Genomic DNA, 20563 nt, shown 5'->3' with positions numbered 1-20563 from the left:
CTCCAAACTGTTAAACTTATCTGAACTTCATCGCAGAGAGGCCTCTCTGGCTACCGGCTCAGATAACAGCACACGGCACGAGGTCCGTGTGGTTTGGAACAAAGGCAGTCCGGTTCGGCTTTGTCCAAGAACTTCCACTCAGTCGATGCACCTGGAAGTTGGGGTTTCGCGAAAGTAGAGTCTTTTCCAAACAGATTTTCCACTGGTTTGAAGGCTCCAAGGTTGTGCACAAAATCTTCTTTGTAAGCAGGGTTCCACCATAGTTACTTGAAGACAAGTCTTTGAGGAAAGCAGGGCCCTGTTTGTTCCAAGGGTCAAGTTTCTTAAGACTCAAATAGCTATTTAAATGACTGACACTTTCGTATACAGTCGATCAGGTGGGCACAGGCGGGCAGCGCAGTCTGTAAAGTTCTTTATTTAATAAAGTCCTTTAAAAGAATTCTTCGTACGGCTCAATCTCCTTCTCCCAGTTTAACTCTTCTGTTGCCGGCAAAGACTTGGTTGGTTTCTGGTTCCGGTTCTGGCAACAGAGCTACAGGTTGAGCTGTGGCAGCAAGTTTCTGGTTCAGGTGAGAGAGAGAAAGAAAGCCCATGCGCTGTCCTTTATAGTCTGTTAGATCAATAGGTGATTGGTTCTTGAATTTTTTAGATTGGATTTCGGTTTCAGCCCCCAGTGTCCTATTGGAGGGGGGCTTGATTTATGACTGATGTCAATCCATTCCATCTTTTGGAAATGCCGGTTGACCCGGATTCGTAGCTCTATGTCGGGATTTCGGCTCTCGTCCACTTCAAAGAGTTTTTATCACCTACAGGCCCCTTTCTCCAGACATCTCATAGCAGGATTCCAACCTATTTGGCCTCTTCTCGGTGCCATCCTCCCCAAAACTGTCACTTTGATGCAAACCAGTTCCAAGCTGATGAGCTAAGGAAATCTGATAACTTTGGGGGGGGAGAGGTCTTCTTTAGATCAGTGCTTCAGCTCAGAGCCCAAAATGCTCTTATCAAAATACACCCAACATAACGCTACACATTTAAAAAAGTTATAAATTGATTTGCATGTTAATGAGGGAAATAAGTATTTGACCCCTTCGACTTAGTACTTGGTGGCAAAACCCTTGTTGGCAATCACAGAGGTCAGACATTTCTTGTAGTTTGCCACCAGGTTTGCACACATCTCAGGAGGGATTTTGTCCCACTCCTCTTTGCAGATCCTCTCCAAGTCATTAAGGTTTCGAGGCTGACGTTTGGCAACTCGAACCTTCAGCTCCCTCCACAGATTTTCTATGGGATTAAGGTCTGGAGACTGGCTAGGCCACTCCAGGACCTTAATGTGCTTCTTCTTGAGCCACTCCTTTGTTGCCTTGGCTGTGTGTTTTGGGTCATTGTCATGCTGGAATACCCATCCACGACCCATTTTCAATGCCCTGGCTGAGGGAAGGAGGTTCTCACCCAAGATTTGATGGTACATGGCCCCGTCCATCGTCCCTTTGATGCGGTGCAGTTGTCCTGTCCCCTTAGCAGAAAAACACCCCCAAAGCATAATGTTTCCACCTCCATGTTTGACGGTGGGGATGGTGTTCTTGGGGTCATTCCTCCTCCTCCAAACACGGCGAGTTGAGTTGATTTTGGTCTCATCTGACCACAACACTTTCACCCAGTTCTCCTCTGAATCATTCAGATGTTCATTGGCAAACTTCAGACGGGCCTGTACATGTGCTTTCTTGAGCAGGGGGACCTTGCGGACGCTGCAGGATTTCAGTCCTTCACGGCATAGTGTGTTACCAATTGTTTTCTTGGTGACTATGGTCCCAGCTGCCTTGAGATCATTAACAAGATCCTCCTGTGTAGTTCTGGGCTGATTCCTCACCGTTCTCATGATCATTGAAACTCCACGAGGTGAGATCTTGCATGGAGCCCCAGACCGAGGAAGACTGACAGTTATTTTGTGTTTCTTCCATTTGCGAATAATCGCACCAACTGTTGTCACCTTCTCACCAAGCTGCTTGGCGATGGTCTTGTAGCCCATTCCAGCCTTGTGTAGGTCTACAATCTTGTCCCTGACATCCTTGGACAGCTCTTTGGTCTTGGCCATGGTGGAGAGTTTGGAATCTGATTGATTGATTGCTTCTGTGGACAGGTGTCTTTTATACAGGTAACGAGCTGAGATTAGGAGCACTCCCTTTAAGAGAGTGCTCCTAATCTCAGCTCGTTACCTGTATAAAAGACACCTGGGAGCCAGAAATCTTGCTGATTGATAGGGGATCAAATACTTATTTCCCTCATTAACATGCAAATCAGTTTATAACTTTTTTGAAGTGCGTTTTTCTGGATTTTTTTGTTGTTATTCTGTCTCTCACTGTTAAAATACACCTACCATTAAAATTATAGACTGATAATTTCTTTGTCAGTGGGCAAACGTACAAAATCAGCAGGGGATCAAATACTTTTTTCCCTCACTGTATATGTATTATGTGTTAAACAGCAGGACTGTGGCTCCGTTCTAAATATGTAGAATGGAGTTCACTGACGCTGTTCCCAGCTGAGGGCACTTGAGTTTCACTGCCTCGCTGTGTATATGGTTCATTTGTTAACACAGTAGAGCTAATGTTGCCCTGCGTTAGCTGGTCTAACCAGCAGGTGTCAACTGCTCCTGTGTTCCATGGGCGGCGCATGAGTTCATTCCTGCGCCCCGTGGTGTATATAGTTCGTTTGTACGAAATCTAAATTGTCAGCACAATGGAGCTCTTCCACTCTGTACTGTTTAGTTGAGTTGGATGCTCTTGTGCTGCGTGCTGACAGCATGAAGGTCTTGCTGTCATGCGATATGTATATATTGTATATTGTTCAGCTCGGCTACTTTGTTGACTAGCCAGCTATGTATTATATTGTATTTTTCTCATTGGGTCTGTGGCCCCGATCCTATTGGATCAGGGGTCCGCTGCCATGATATTGCGCAGGGGCCGCACAAGTGCTTGATTGCCCGCGGACATTGTGCAAGTAGATTACAGCCTCGCTCCTAGCTGCACTAGTTCAGGTGTGGCCCTACAGGGCCCCTGAGGTAACTGTCTGAAGTTGGGTTGCCGAGGCCCCCTTATCAGCTCGCTGCCTCCTCCCTTGCCTCCTCCCTTGCGATGGTTTTGGGCAGTGCTTCATTTTTTAGATAACCGGGGTTGCATACGCAACCTATCGTTTTCATGTGTTAATCCGCCCTACAGATAGACTCTTCTCCCTGATGGATGCTTGCATTATAATCAAGAAACCTACTGTGCTATATTAATCTCATCCAAGGTAATTGAGACATGGCATTTAGTGATTTAGTGATTAGTGCTCGTTCCATAGTAATTCAATTTTCAACTCTCATAGTTGTAAGGTGCCACATTACAATAGATCTCACATCTGTAGCATTGGAAAATGCCTTACACCTCAAATGTTGTATTTTTGCAAATTCCCGTAGGTGTTTGTACTCAAAAAATGTTGTATTGTATTGAAAACAAAAAAAGCATAGCTGTGACTCAGAATATTATTTCTTTATTTCGGTAAAGAATAAAACAATAATGCCAAATACACCATATATAGCTTATCCACCCACTGGTGTAATTATAGCATGGCAGCAAACTGGCATTGATAAGATTAGTTGTTGAATGTTTTAAACATGCAGTCTTGAGACCATTTTATCAGAGAAGTAATTTTGTTCCCTAAATACACACTTTTTGAAAAAACCGGTTTCTGTTTCACAACAGACCAAAAAAACTAGTTAACTAGCAAAACACAGAGATGGTTAGAGGTTAGCCCGCAATGCACTATATGTTATGGGTGGAAATTAGTTTTGAGCCCCTGTTACAAAGACCGCCACATATCGCACCAACTGCAGCAGAAACCTGGTGGGTTGGGAAGACAACTTAGAATCAGAAAAAGCATTTCAAAGCAGACTCTGCACTTCTTCACATACACCATTCACATTGTTTAAGGGTATTCCTTCTGCAAACAGTCACACACAGTCTGCTTGTATGAAAAATAACATTTGCTTTCAAACTTTTATAGCTGTTGAAGTGATTGAAATGGGTCCGTTTCCATCTTGTTTTACTGAACAGCCCCTTTGTTGTCATCCCTCAGGCCCCCTTTAAAATGAATCAGTGAACACACAGTTAAAATCACATTGCTATTGGTTACTAACTGAACTAAAAGTGAACTGGGTTGGAAATCTTTACAAAATTAGGGAAGGTAGAAAAACAAAAGGGCTATGTGTGGACAGATTTCAACTTTGATCAAGGAAACCCAGTGTCTCTTTCTTTCGAGCCATGAGCAAAATATCTGCATAACCATCTGTACCTCATGACATGGAAATAAGCATGGTGGTCAGGCTGCTTGTCACCTACTGCTCCCTCACTACACTTGTTCTATGTTTCATATCCTGTTGTAAGAACACGCCTTCCATGATGTTCATGTTGTTATTCTGCACACAGGGTAGTTAGTGAGAAGTGAGAACCTATTTATTAAGGCAACACCAGTCACTCTATGCTGAAAATCAAAATGAGAAAATCTGGTGCTGTCTGTAAATGTTTTACTTCAAAGCATACTTTCGGCATGCCATTTTTTAATTCCCTTCGGTGCTGTCTTATCCAGTACCAAAGAAAGGTTACACTAGCAGTCGCAGAAGATGTGTGTGCAAATGAGAGAGCATACGCAAGAAATGCAAATCTGCTGGGCTGTTTACAAGTCTTGTGGCGTACATTTATTAAACAGCAAGCCACCAGACACTGATTTGAGATGTGACACTGATGGAGTGATGTAGCTCGAGGGGGGCATTTGCCTTTCTGCAATAAAGAACAAAAACATATATTCATGATAAATGTTTGTTTCTTTGTCCTTGTTTTAAATTACTTTGGTGCCATATGGAACCATGGGCTGCATTAAATCAAAACTTTTCATAACGGTTACATTTCTGATTAGAAGAAAGTGGCATCTTACTAAAAATGAAGCCGCAACTGAGTACAGTTCTGTAGTTTTCTATTAGCGGGTGGGTCCAAGTTTTGATTTAATCTGGCCCCATGTCTAAATTCAGTTATCTCTTGCAAATAAAAAAAAAACTCATTCTCACAGATTCTGCCAGTAACAGTTTAGCAGTGATCAGTATGGCTGACTCAATAGGGGAGAGAGGGTGCGCAAATTAGAGGTGGACATGATTCAATTCAAAGAAAACGCACATGATAGGTTGGGCTAGAACAAGAAACTGGACAACAGGAAAATGCAAATATGAGCCCGGTATACCGTCCGTCAGTGTCTTTTGAAGGTTTGAGTTTTAAACCTTAAAGCAGATTTGTCAGTTCCTTGTTCAGAAGAAACCACATCCTTTTCACAGTGATGTTCCTGCTGTCATGACACGGGTTTGCAGCGCATTATACTGTAGCATCTGACACAGACAGCATGAACATCAACTTAAGCTGGTTGCATTTTGAACTAGCCCTGATGGTGTCCATTCTTTCAGGTATAGTTGTGTGTGTGAGTGCGTGCGTGTCTTCTAAGCTCGATCTTTTCAATGCATAGTCTTTGCCTATTTTAAGTATGTCTGCCTAGGCATTACAGATTGTATCTAATTTCTACTTTTTTCAAGCTAATGTCACATTCTCTGTGTATGGACATATAACATATAACCACATAACATATAACTTATAGCTTATGTTCTTATGTTATATTACAGTTTCTCAAACCTATCGCCATAAAGCAATTTGAAAGAGGATTCAAAGAATAAAGGTTCCATTCCATTCATGTTTTTTCTTATGAATTACCTTCAAATGTACTATTAAATGATATATATTTAAATTATTTGCAGATATCTTTAAATGATTTAGAGATATCTAGAAATATTTGAAGATATCATAAAATGCATTTAGAGCATATCTCTAAATGATAATTTGGCTGGCCATACAGAGTATCCTAGGCTGCTTTATCAGAAACACATTTATATTTCATAGTAAAGTTTTCCTCCTAAAAGGATGGAACACTGAACCTACATTTTATTTTAATTGAGACGTTTTATTTTTCTGTCCATGGATGCCATAATGGTATACTTTACTTTTATACTTTAAAGGAAAGGGCAAGAAAATGAATGCTCATGGGAGGTAAGGGGCATCAGGGGAAAATACAAGCAGACAGACAGCTGAGAATGGGACGTGAGGTTGACGAGTGATAAATGATTAGAGATGACAGGTGTGCAGTGATGGAGAAATGTAAATGGTAGGCAATGAACATGACAGCAATGTTTGTAACATGGTGACTAAAACTGAATACAATATTGGAAATCAGCTCATATTGGCATCGTGATTTATTTAATATGATTTTCATTAATTTATGTTATTCTGTTTTCCCCATATTTAACTGTGTTGGCCATCATATTGTTTTTATTTTCTAGAAAACTATAATCACACCTCTCACTGTACTCAGTGGCAGTCTTATATTTTGTTAAATAATTGTATTTTCCATTCAAAAAGGTAGCTAGTGACAGGTAGCTTGGGTAGCATACAAAATGCCACACCCGTAGAGCCACAGAGTTCAACATCATTGAAACTGAAGGAAAATCAGCAATAGCACGGTTATTCAACTACAATCTGTGCAGCTGATTCACATTAAGAGTCCATATATATGCAAATTAATGTATTATTAAATAACTGCTGTAAGGGAACAACAGGTAAAATGGAGGTGGACAAAAGAAAAATGAAGAAAATTTTAGAAAATACCATGATTTAAAATTAAACACATTTTGTACAAAATTAACAACATTAGACATTGACAAGCAAACTACTGAAATTTACAAATAAGGTTTAATAATTGAATAATTTAGGTTCCAATTGAGAAGAAACAATCCTTTAAAACTACATTATTTTATTTACTTTTGGGAAAATATTAATTATTATTGTATGAACACTATTCTGAAGCTTTACTTTCTACTTGCTTTCTACTTGCTTGCTCTGTATGCTTTCTGTGAATTTGACTTTGGATTTGACTGATACCTTCTGACTGTCACCATGTTTTATAAAAGGCTAGCCAAGAGTCTTTCTTCTTCCTCTTTTAGAAGTAATTGTGTTTGTATTTGACAATTGCTATGTTTTTTTGTATTACAAAGAATAGTTTCAGTTAATGTCAGTTATAATTATAGTATATCAATTTCATCTCTGTTTGGAATGTCATTGCAGATTGAAATAGCAGTTTCTTCATCCTTGTGACTGATTATCAAAATCACATCGATGTATGAAAAAGGGTCATAAAAAACAGTTTCCTCTGATTTCAATTCATACCCCACTGATACAGTACACTCAATGAAACATGCAGGCAGAAATATCCCTGGGTTCTGATGCAATGAGATCATGTCATGTATTTTTTAACATTGCACATAAAGCATATAACATTTGCCACACTAAATGTAAAGCCTGAGCATGTAATGTTATAGAGTATAGCCTAATATTCCCTGTATTTGTATTATTACATTAAACATAAAAATATCTAATTTAAATGTAATCACTAGAATTCATATTTTCTTTGCTTCAGTTATTGTGATTGGCTTGCAGGTGCAAAAGAAAGCCATTTTCTTAAATCCAGTTAAATCTAATTCCCACATTTAAGAAAAAGGGCTTGAATTACCAGTAGACACCTATATGCCATTAATATTTCAAGTACTGTGTTAACAATTGTGTCACTTCCACACAAATTGAAATATTTTAGATATGATTTAATCTGATTTGCTACTACTGATTTATCTTTATTCTCTAAAATATGTTTTAATGATATAAATATATATACATTTTTTTTTTCAGATCATGTTGAAGCAATCATAAGAAAGACGCTGTCAAAATCTGAGGGAGACAATGTTCATTTTCATTGCAATGTGTCACTGATTGGACTGACACAAATAAATTGGAAGAAAGAAGTGTTTACCATTTTCAGTATGAAAGATACAAATCTGAGTTATCTAAACTCAAGCACTGAGAGGATAAGAGTTCACCCAAGGGACCCTACACGGCTGGAGATCACTGCCATACAGCCATCCGATGGAGGGAACTACAGCTGCTCTGTAGCGGAAAGAAAAGGTTCACATGAGTTCAAATGGATACTTCATGTACAAGGTAACCCTATTTATTTTTCTCAAAGGAATCTGCATTCATACAATAATATTACAATGCTTACAGACACTATTGAAGATAATTAATGTAGCACTGGTGTGATGCTGTGAACTATCTTTTGGACAGAAATGCAAGCCACAGGGTCATAGTCAAAGACAGACATCCATAAATAAAATAATAAAATTACTTGGAATACTATGATATGTATAATCAAGCATGTCTAATGAATAAACAGTATTTTAGAACTACATACAGAATGCATTTGTAACTGTAACAGCTGGAATTTATATGTCAATTAATGTTTTCTTTTTTGAAACAGCTTTAGAACACATTTTTAAAATGCATCACTGGAGTAGCTGTTTTGTATTCTATATTTTAATATCTTTATATTAACTCTCATATATAAGAGTATATATATATATATATTTACTGTATATACCTCTATAAGCAGTTAATCATTACTCACAGCAATGTTCTGTTTGTAACATTGTGACTAAAACGGAGTACAATATTATAAATCAGCTTATATTGGCATCTTGATTTATTTAATATTATTTTCATTAATTTGTGTTATTCTGTTTTCTCCATATTTAACTGTGTTGGCCATCATATTTTTTTTATTTTCTAGAAAACTATTAAAAAACACACCTCCCACTGTACTCAGTGGCATTTTTGTTAGATAATTTTATTTTCCATTCAAAATTGAAAATGCCCAGACCTGATCACATTCTCGTAATGTGTTTTCTGTCTGCCGAGTACTAATCTACATTATCCACAGGTATATACAACCTTGCACTCCCCCTAAATGGTCTATGTAGAATTGACAGTTTCTTTATCTTGCCGCAAACTAAATATGTATCTAGAAATATGATATAATTATGAACACATGACTATAATGCAATACATTACAGGTGGAGTGGTATACTAAAATAGTTATTTTACATTTTTACATCTGAAGTAATCATATTTTAAATTTCATATTTCTGAATATAGCCCTTCAGCTGGTCCCAATACAGCAGTGTGTTTGCAGTATCTCATTTACTTCACACCCAACAGACACCTGGTGCAAATACTCTTCATATAAAATGAAGATAATTTTTTTCCAGGAAAACCAAATGTAAACCAAATACAGCAGCTTGCAATGTACATCGTACCTGCTGCAGTGGGGGGCATCTTTTTATTTGTGTGCATCTGTTGTGTAGTAAAAAGAAGAAAAAGGTAAGAAAAAGTAACACCTTTTAAAATGCTTATAACTTGCTGGAATATAATGTAAAATAGTTTATTTAATGTTTAGATGTTTCCTCATTATTCTTTTATTAGTTAAGAAAACAAGGTCAAAGTCCTATACTAATTCATATGCTATGAAGATAATAAGATTAAGACAGTTTCTGAGCATTAAATAACTTAATAATGCGCAACATAAAGAACAGATGAGGAAAGGTACATTTTCAGTAATTCTATCCACTTTGCTTTAATGCACATATTTTACAACTCTGATCGAATATACTTTGGGTGACATTGCTTTTTCTTGTAATGCTATGTAGTAGTCAATTCAACAGACAAAGTTATGGGTCTTTAACAGTTAGATGTTGAAGTGCAATACAATCCAGATGCATTTTTCTATAGCACCCTTCACAGTGAGTCATCCCAGAAAGTTCATAACCAAGTATTTCCATCTGCTAAGAATGTACTGCAGGTTATTAATTGTACATTATTCCCATGTTATTTATGAGCAGTAGTGCTGTGTTGGGAAGGACTAGAAGAAGAGTATAATCCCACAGCTGAGTTCTGAACAAATGACAGTGTTCTGGGTTTTCTGAAAAACAAAGAATGACAATAAATCAAGCTGATAGCATGTTAAACTGAAATCATTTATAACCTATTAGAGCATGCAACGGCCTGTGGTGAGGCCAATGCATAAATTTGGGTATTATCATCATAAAAATAAAAATATGCTATTGTATTTTCTCAGTGTTTCCCCAAGAGAGAGAATGTACACAGTAAACAAAAGAGCAAAATAATGCCCAAACACATACAAGCAGCCTATTGAGTCATTTTATTAGACTAATAGTCTGTGCAATAGTCAGGCATATATACACGGTGTTATATACAGTTAGGTCCATAAATATTTGGACCGTGACACAATTGTCATAATTTTGGTTCTGTACTCCACCACAATGGATTTGAAAGGAAACAAATCAAGATGTGCTTTAAGTGTAGATTTTAATCTTTAATTTGAGGCCCTAAAATTGGGGGGATCACATATAAAAATGAGTAATTCCTACACCATTCACCCTATTTGGATGTAGCTACCCTCAAGTCTACACTTAAAGCACATCTTGATTGATTCCTTTCAAATCCATTGTGGTGGCAACACAGCAATTATGACAATCGTGTCACTGTCCAAATACTTATGGACCTAACTGTATAAATATAATATACACTCCACATTTGTCATTTAAGTACGGTAATGTTACACACACACACTGACCTATATCTTTACACACTGTTGTAGCTGAAAGCATTCACACCACTTCATCGGACACCATGCTATTCAGTGATTCATTTACACTGATCACAAATTGATCAATGATCTATTTTCAGAGTAAGCTGAACTAATGCCAAAATCAGATCACGATTTGAAGGGCATTTTCCAGAACTGAAAAAGAAGAAAAAGGAAACCTTGCCACACTGGTTTACAGGTTTACTGTAACTCACTATCTGTAACTGCAATGTGTAAAGATAGTGAACCTGGTCTGAAAACATCCATAGTCACATGGCCCTCACTTTTTAACAGATTAAACAACAGCAAAAAATAAATGAGTGATTAGAGTTCTTTGACAAAAAAGTAATTCAGATAGAAACTGCTGATTGAGTGGTGATTGTTTATTTTTGCAGGACACAGCATCAACACAGCAATGAAAGAAGCACGGGCACATATCGACAGGTACGCAATAAGTATTTTACAGACATGCCCAATCATAACATTAACCTGGTTCTACAGATTCAAACGAAATCTATACATTAATTTAACTAATTGCTGTCATTTTGCGTAGGGTTCACTGTACAGCCATGTTATGATCGGCTGCTGTGTTGCATTTTGGAGTCCTCACTTACGTTGAGACTTAAGAATATACATTATATTTTATATATGGTATGGTATGGTCAAGGAACATAATAGTATGATTGTGGTGAGCAGCAAGTTGTACAGGTGGCTCAAAGTATTGTTGTGTATAGGGGCTGCTTCAGGAGTGGAAAAAGCTGATCTGTATTTTTCCCACATCAGTACATCAGTTTTGCAAGCCCATTGCGCTCTTCTGTCACAATGAAAACCACCACACAGGAGAGCTCAACTCACCTTTATATTTGTACAATTTTTAATAAATTATCATATTCTGTAAAATCCTTCTGAAGCCTAATTTATTAGAATGTTTTAATTCCTTCGGTATTGTATTTTTATTATTATTGACAATTATGTAGTTCTCAGATGTAATACAAAGCAGCTGAATTACCTTTTTAGCAGAATGGTTTCATAATGGACTGGTGTAACAGATGAGGTGTTTTGCACCACACCATTTGAATTTAGCAGACTGACATGAATAGGTCTGTCTGGACTACAAGCACAAATTTCACTTCATAAGATAATTAAGTATATATTTATGCTATAAGTCATGACATTTCAATTAATGGAACACCCTTTCTCACATACTTTATAAAACTTTTCTTGCAGGAAATGAATGAAAACTGCCACAGAAATGCAAGAAACCACAGAAGCACATATTTTGAAAGAATGAACTCTGTTTATGATGGGCTTCCAATAGATGCTGCAGTCGAATACAATAGCTGAATCGAGTTCAATTTTGGACTTTCACATTTAGTGCTTTTCAAACTCCACAGTAATGATAATGTGGAAAGCAATAATGAACTTAAGAACACCAAGCAGGTCAGAAACAAGACAAATCCACTCACATCACCTTGCTTGTTTGGTTGCCAACCTTATGGAACTGCTTCTTAAAGGATCTCAGAAAGTGAGCTTCAGCAGCTGGGTTGGGTTATTTGCCACCAACTCCCACAATTCCTGGAGTAATTAAATGCTTCCAGAACAATGCTGTTTCCATCCTGAACATGGTTTGTTCTAATAATGTTGGGAGCAGCACACTTTGCTTTGTTCAAAGCTAAAGTATGAAGGAGAGATGTGCAGAATTTGTGTCAAACAAACAAAAAAGTGATTTAAGCTTACAATATATATGTTGCTTAACTGTATGTGATATATTTATTTTCCTGGGGTACTTATGTAAGACAAGGATATGTTGAGACAGAAACTTTACTAAATGGATTCCGTTAATAATAATAATAATAATAATAATAATAATAATAATAATAATAATAAACAATTTCATCATTCTCCCTGTGCTTTCTGTTGATGTATAAGTCCTCTCCCCTTTAGCTCTTGATTTTGAAATGTCTTTCTTAGAGATTTGGAAGCTCCCGGGGTTCTCAATTAATTATTGTGTTGGGTTAAACTGAGATTTTGATGCAATTAAATTTGATTTTTTTATTCTTTGACTTACACAACCTATTCCTACTCCAAAAAAATGTTTTTTTAATTAAGCAAAATAAAAAACTTGAAATGTCTTCAATAGAGAAGTATTCACCCCCTTTGCTATGACACTCCTCAGTAAGCTCAGGTGCATCAAATTGCCTTCAGAATTCACACAATAAGTTGAATGGAGTCCATCTGTGTGCAATAAAATGGTCCACATGATTTTTGATTAAATGCACCCGTCTCTATAAGGTCCCACAGTTGGGTAGTGCATTCAACGATATGGCCAAGACCACCAAGGAGCTTTCAAAACAACTCCAGGATAAAGTTGTGGAAAGGCACAGATCAGGGGAGAGATAATTTTAAATTTTAAAGACATAGAATATTCCTTGAGACCATCCTCCCAAACGGAGCAGTAAAGAAGGGCATTGGTCAAAGAAACCAAGAGGCTAATGACAACTCTGAAAGACAGCATGTCAATGGCTGAGATGGGAGAAACTGCCCATGTGTCAGCAGTAGCTCATCTGTCCTAAATACAAAGCATTATGTCTGGTGCAAACCCAACACAGCACATCATCAAGGTAATATCATACTTACTGTGAAACATGGTGGGGTCAGCATAATGTTATGTAGATGCTTTACAATGGCAGGGACTGAGAAGCTTGTCAGGGTAGATGGCAAAATGGATGGAACTAAATACAGGCAAATCCCTGAGTAAAACCTGATTCAGTCTGTTAAAGACAGAGATTCACATTTCAGCAGGACACTGATCCCAAACACACAGCCAAAGCATCATTGGACTGGCTTAAAATCAAGAAAGTGAATGTCCTAGAGTGACCCAGTCAAAGCCCATGCTTGAATCCAATTGAGAAACTGTGGCAAGACTTGAAGAGTTCTGTCCACCAGTGATCGCCATCCAATTTGAATCCAGATGTGCAAACCCGAGACTCACACCTGTAAGTGCTGCCAAAGGTGGTTCTACAAAGTGTTGACTCAAGGGGTTGAATACTGAGTGCTTTTCAGAGCTGCCTTATAATATTTAGGCTAGAAATGTCAATTAAGATGTGACTTTTTCAATGAACACACAGCACAAGAGAAATGCATCCCTGAAGATACAATATGAGTGGGTTTGCCAGAAGCAGCCTTAATGCTATATTCAAAACATTGATCCACCCACAAATAGTAATAATAAAATACAAGCCCGTACATAATAGCGGTTACATTAATGAGTAGAAGAAACCACCTTCCTACAAAATGTGAAGCCTCCTCTGAGTACAGCACATAGAATTATCAGGAGCAGGGCCAGAAGAGTGGTCGAGGGGGCAGGCAGGAGGTCAGGCAATCGGGCAAACAAATCAGAATGGGCAATCCAGGATGCGATGGTCAAAGCAGCTAAGCAAAAGGTCAAATTGCTATAGCAGGCAAAAATATTAGGAATGCTTAGAAGTGACTCTAGGAAGTAATCAAGACTTATGCCTCGGTTCCACTGGCTTAAGCGTCGTGTCGTACTGGAGTTTTTTCTGTAAAACCAGGCCCCTGTGAATCCGTCCCTCTGAATGAGGAGCAGCGACTGTGGGTTTGGTTTGCGTTTGTGTTAAAAACAGAGACAGAGAACAACAATACAAGCGACACACATCTGTGACAGACAGATGATACATAATTAAAATGTTTTATACTAGCATGTTTTCTCTGTATTACTTGTCACCTAGGCATTTGCTTTCCCTTTTAACTGTTGTATGAAATACAGTTTGCTGCCATTTTCTGTTATTTGAAATTTATTGTATGACTTCATGTACAATACTGTATCTGGAAACCAAAAAAGGTTACAGATAGGTCACAGAGAAAACTATGATAAGATCAGAGTGTACACTCTGGCTGTGTGTATACTGTTCTTCAGTTATGCACAGTACAGTACAAAAGTAGGATAGCAAAACAAAGAAGAATGGAATTTCAGATTTTACTCAAATCTATATACAGTGCATAAGGAAAATTTACTTTTTGCGGTGTCAGTGCTTCAGAGTTTCATGCATTTAAATAAGGATTTTATTTCTAATTCTCTACACACCATACAAATACACTAAAATACGAAGCTGAAATATCATAATTGAATACATCTCCACAATCCTGATTTTTTTTTTTTTTTTTTAAGGAAGCACCTTTTGCACCTTGCAATAACAGCTGTAAATCTGCTGGGATAGGTCTCTATCAACATTGTACACCTAGATTTGATAATACTGAAACATTCATTCTTTACAAGACTGTTCAATCTCTGTCGAGTTCCTTGGAGAGCACTGATGGACAGCAATCTTCAAGTCACGCCACACATTTATAATTGAATTAAGGTTGGGGCTCTGACTGGGCCACTCAAGGACAAAAAACCCAATATAAATAAATATATTGTTAAATGTAATCCAGAAAGAAAACATTAAAAACACTTTTAGTATTACGCAGAACTTTTCCTAACTAACAACCCGAAAGAAACCTGTTGAGTGAATCACAAGCTCCATCAATGTCAAAAAATAATTATATTTTGTTTGAAGATATATGCTATGAATGCGGCATTATATTGATACATGTACTTGGTGATCACACTTTTGTTCTGTTGCGGATACAATTCCTGTAGTACACAGGTCTATGTGTAAATAGTTTTATAATGCAGACAATAAATAACACAAACTATGTCCCGAATGGTGTGCTATTGTTTTTATTGTGGATGTGTGGTCTACTTTTGGACCTCCATGCCACATGCTTTAAAAGTGAAAGCAGTTTATAACTCTCTAAAGGTTGTAAATACAGTCATAGTACTTATTAAATGCTTATAGGAAACCTTAGGTGCTCAATCGGTCTACACCATTTGCTGGGACCTGTGATATTCCTGGACTGAGAAACAGCATCTTGGCTCTGATGCAAGGTGCCATCACATATTGAACATCTAATTACACCTCCTAAGATGCTATTATGGCTAAACATACTATTGAACACTAATAGGAACTCCTGTATGATGTTTCTAAAAATGCGATCTGCTTTCTGCTCAGAGATATGAGCAAACAATACAAATAAAATAAAAATTGACGGCTTATAACTCCTTTCGGGTGCCAGATACGATATTTTCTGTAGAACACATATAGGAAAGCATTGATCCCCTATCCATGGATGTCCTTCAACTTGACCTTTGACCTCTTCTTCATGGTAAAAAGTAAAAATGTTGACTTTTACTATGAACACCTACAAATTCCACCATGGCCAACATACCATAGTAAATAAGGCCAAATTTGATTTTTGAAAACAGATACTTTGGATTTTTTCCTCACCTTCAGGGTGTAGAGGTAAAGCATATGTTTGCTTTCTGATTGAAGATAGACCCACCATTACTATTAAGCCCATAAGTGGGCTGTCTAAAAATGTCCTTAATTTTGACCTTTGACCTCTCCTTAAAAGTCAAAGGCTAAATTTGAGTGATTTCTGCTATATAACACCTAATACACAGAAGATAGGCCTTTGGTCAATGTAGAACATATATAAGAAGTCATAGATGTCCTAAAATGTCGTTGTGACCTTTGACATCTCCATCCAGGTCAAACACATATTTAGAGTCAGAAAAGTCAATTTCACACAGAAAGAAGGTTCACAGCTCCACTCTGAGTTCAGATTCTGAAATAGCATCGCTAGTTTACTTAAGAAATGTCTAAATATACTTGACCTTGACCTTTGACCTCTTTGTAAAACTCATTCAACATTTATCATAGCTTATTGTGCTGTAAAAAATGCAGATGGGATAGTGTTTCTTGTAGAAAACACATTTGTAAAAGTAAAATTTTTACTGTCATGGTTGGTTTTATTCAAAATAATTACCTCTCTCCGCCTACATCCCTTCTTGCCTCCTCCAAGTGACCGCGGATCTACTCCCCTTCATCTCCTCCCTCTCAACTCCACTCCTCTATGGCTGTTTCCCCTCTGCTGTCATCCCACTCCTCAAGAAACCAACCCTTGACCCACCTCTCCTCAGAACTACCGCCCTGTCTCCCTACTCTTCTTCCTCTCAAAGACTCTCGAGCGGGCAGTCCACCGTCAGCTCTCTGCCTTTCTGTACCAAAACTCTCTCCTTGATCCTCTGCAATCTACTGAGACGGCTCTCCTGGCAGTCACTAACTCCCTCAGCTATGCTCAGGCTGCCTCCTTCTCAGTCCTCATCCTCTTTGATCTCACCACAGCATTTGACACTGTCGATCATTCCATCCTCCTCTCCTGCCTCACTGACCTTGGAATCTCTGGGACTGCTCTCACCTGGTTCTCCTCCTACCTCAGTGACTGGACCTACCAAGTGACATGGCGAGGCTCCTCATCCACCCCCCAACCTCTCCTCACAGGTGTACCCCAATGCTCCATCCTGGGCCCCCTCCTGTTCTCTCTCTGCACTCACTCCCCGGGCCCCCTCATCACATCCCATGGTTTCTCCTACCACTTCTATACTGATGATGCCCAGATCTTCCTGTCTTTTCCCTCTTCTGACTCTTTCATCCCCTATCGCATCTCTTTCGGTTTGTCTGCTATCTTCCGCCTGGATCCACTCACACCACCTCAAGCTCAACCTCTCCAAATCAGATCCCCGGTTTTTCTTCTCTTCATCACCTTCTGCTGATCTCTCCTTCTCAATCCCCTTGGAATCCACCACACTATCTCCTCCTTGAGTCACCCTTGATTCTGCACTCTCCTACACCCAGCACATCACCACGCTGACAAGCACCTGTAGATTCTTCCTGAGCAACATACACCGAATCTGTCCATTCCTCACCGACTACTCATCTCCAGCTCGTCCAGTCCCTGGTCCTCTCCCGCCTGGACTACTGCAAATCCCTCCTGGCCGGCCTGCCTGCAACTACTACCCGCCCGCTGCAGCTCATTCAGAACCCTGAGGCTCGTCTGGTATTCTCTCTCCCCCGATTCGCACATGCTACTCCACTGCTCCGCTCCCTCCACTGGCTCCAGATACCAGCACGCATTAAGTTCAAGACATTGACCCTCACCTACTGCTGTCTTGACCACACTGCACCAAGCTACCTTCAGTCCCTCATCTCCCCATACATCCCCTCCAGACCACTGTGGTCTTCCGGTGCCAGAAGACTAATACTGTTCACAATCTGACCCGATTTTGTGAACAGCGGGCAGCTCACACTTAATGACTAATTTGCACCGAATGTATGTCTTTTGCATTGTGAAGGAGCGCACACTATATGATCCCTTAAGTACAGGGGAACACACACTTCACGACTGATCTGAAATCCTTGTTGTGGCAATCTGCGTCACAGCCTCGAAACTGCCCTCAACACACGTGATCCATCCAGAGAAAAGTTCAACAATCATGGACGTGGACATTTTCATGGCAAACTTGTGCAGCGCAGATCCAAGCTGCTCCACCAATGGGATCAGTGGATTTCTGTAGATCTGTGCAAAACTGCGGAAAGAACACGACCACAAGCCGCAGTTGTTGTTTCCGTTTGTATGTGCAGACAAACACAAAACAGTATTATAGTATTTTAAAATAACGTGCCCCAAAACAACCATTGGTAGTTGAAGTATTTTAATAAATACTTATGACAATCTTATTCTCCTGTCATGTTTATTCTTCCGTTTCTTTTTTCTTCTTCAATCAGCTCAGCTCTCATTGGCTGCTGATCATGTCAGCCTCCATGACCGGTGCGGATCGAGTCGTAAATATTAAACGTTTAATAAAATCATAGCGGCTCCGAACAGCTTACGATCGGATCGGAGGGCGATTACTTCTCTCTAAGCACGTATCTAAAATTACTTGTCGGAGAAACTACTCAACATACGTACATTATTATTATTACTATTAATAAAGCCTTTCAGGAGGACACTGTACAAAAAGGTCACTGTTGCTTTGGAACAGTAGAACGTTAAGCAAAATATATATTTTTTAAGAATGTAATAGGTTTAATATATTTTTTATCTAAACTTTTTTTTTTGGGGTAAATAGCTTGATCCTTCCTTGACACACTCCTGCACCCCCCCTAGATGGAGCACCACACAGTTTGACATAAACCAATCTACAACTGCCAAATCCCATTTGCTTATTTTAACTTGCTAGCTAAATTAGTTAACTTGATCATTGATGCTGCAGAAGTAGGCAGTATAGAGGCAAAAAAAAAAAAAATATATATATATGCAGATCCTATTCAATGTAAAACTTTCTATAGATGCAAATACACAGCCACCATGTTTTAATAAAATGCTATTTGGTGGCAGGTAAGGTGAACTTGGACTGTGCAGTTAAAGTAACGAGAGGGAAAAAAAAAAAAAAACTTACAACCAGCCAGCTATCTGGTTTAGCTACACATTGAATGTCACCGTCATTGAAACAGTTATTATGCAGCAAGCTAAGGTACAGCAACAAAGCATAACCAAATAATATTACAATATCTTTCTCTTGTGCTTGTCTTTCTTCACTTTATTTTTATGCTTTTGTGTACCAGATTTGGTGGAAGAAATACCAAGAATGCACCAAATAAATTGATTGTGTTGCAGTCATATATATATATATATATATATATACACACATACATACATATATATACATACATATATATACACACATACATACATATATATACATATATATACATACATATATATTTTCTGCTATACCCAACATGTACCAAAACCAGATCGATGGCATGTTTTTACAGCATAAATTATGGTTGATTCCATTATCAAACAAAATCAAATCTGAAAACTGATCAATGCTCAATAATAGAAAATAGAAAATATTAAATGTATTAATTCATTTTTGCTAGGGGACCCCTAAGCAGCCGCTTATGCCTAGAAATGGCTCTGCACCAACATGTTCTATTTTAATCACTTTGGTGAAGTATAACGAAATGTTGTAAAAGAGTAAAGACTTGTATGACTATCAATACTGTACGTGTAATGTAGCAGCTCAGGCATGAGGAACCTAGATGTGGAGTAAAGGGAGTCCAGGGACAGGCGAGGGTCAATACCAGCAAAGAGCAATGTCAAGGAGGATCCGAAGGCGAGGTCGATAAGGCATATGAGGGTCAACGATAAGGCAAACAGACTGGTTGGGAGAATCTGGGAATCAAAGGTCGTGGTACACAAAGAGGTCAAAAACAGGCACTCACTAATCACCAGGAACACTGAGAACAGAAAGAAAGACTAGACTTAGTATTGAATGGGAGTCACAGAGGGGTTTATATGTGTAGCAGAGGGGAGCAGACGGCAGTGAAGGAGAGTGCTGGTCCAATGGGAGTTTGAGGAAGATAGAACAAGTGCACATGGTGCCGAGGAATGTAAAGTGGCTCATTGCTGAGGAATGGGAGGGCTAGTATTAGGATGATGATGACCTCTGGTGGTGAGCTTGTGAATTGTGGGATGTGTGGGATGAAACAGTGACAGTATGCTTCAATTGCATCACTGTCAAACATACTTACATATATTTCTAAATTCATAACTCTAGTTACACTCTATCAGGTGGATTAATAAAATTGGAGGGTATGATATACTGAATTCATCCAGTGTATGACTATCCACAGCTACGTACTTAAATTGACCACATTGCTGCTCTTCACTGCAATTCAGTCTATATTGAAAATCAAAGAAAGAAACAAATCAGAAACATATAACTGAATTATCTCTCATTCATCAGATGGCGGAGCTGTGTGTGGAATCAAAGAGGTCAGGCAGAGACTGAAGAGGTACAGAATAAGTACCCACAGAAATATAATTTGCTTCACAATTTGTTAACTCCCTTGGACATGTATAGTGAATGCTGGCCTTTACCTTATCCCGAGATTACTCTTCTTTATTTTGTGTTATGGTGTTATGATTTAAGAAGTGTTTCTTTCCCCTTTTAAAATAAAATGTTTCCATT

The 20563-nt window shown here is 38.6% G+C and overlaps 1 long non-coding RNA gene across 1 annotated transcript; it reads left to right on the top strand.

Annotated features, from left to right (window-relative positions):
* Positions 1-5401: 5401 nt before the first annotated feature.
* Positions 5402-12672, top strand: LOC136751799 (uncharacterized). The gene is made up of 5 exons (XR_010817075.1): positions 5402-5485; positions 7809-8117; positions 9221-9332; positions 11013-11061; positions 11845-12672. It is a non-coding gene; the product is annotated as an uncharacterized LOC136751799 (long non-coding RNA).
* Positions 12673-20563: the final 7891 nt, after the last annotated feature.

Source organism: Amia ocellicauda, chromosome 6 (genome assembly GCF_036373705.1).
Source record: "Amia ocellicauda isolate fAmiCal2 chromosome 6, fAmiCal2.hap1, whole genome shotgun sequence".
Classification (NCBI taxonomy): domain Eukaryota; kingdom Metazoa; phylum Chordata; class Actinopteri; order Amiiformes; family Amiidae; genus Amia; species Amia ocellicauda.
This window is presented reverse-complemented; position numbering and strand designations above follow the sequence as displayed.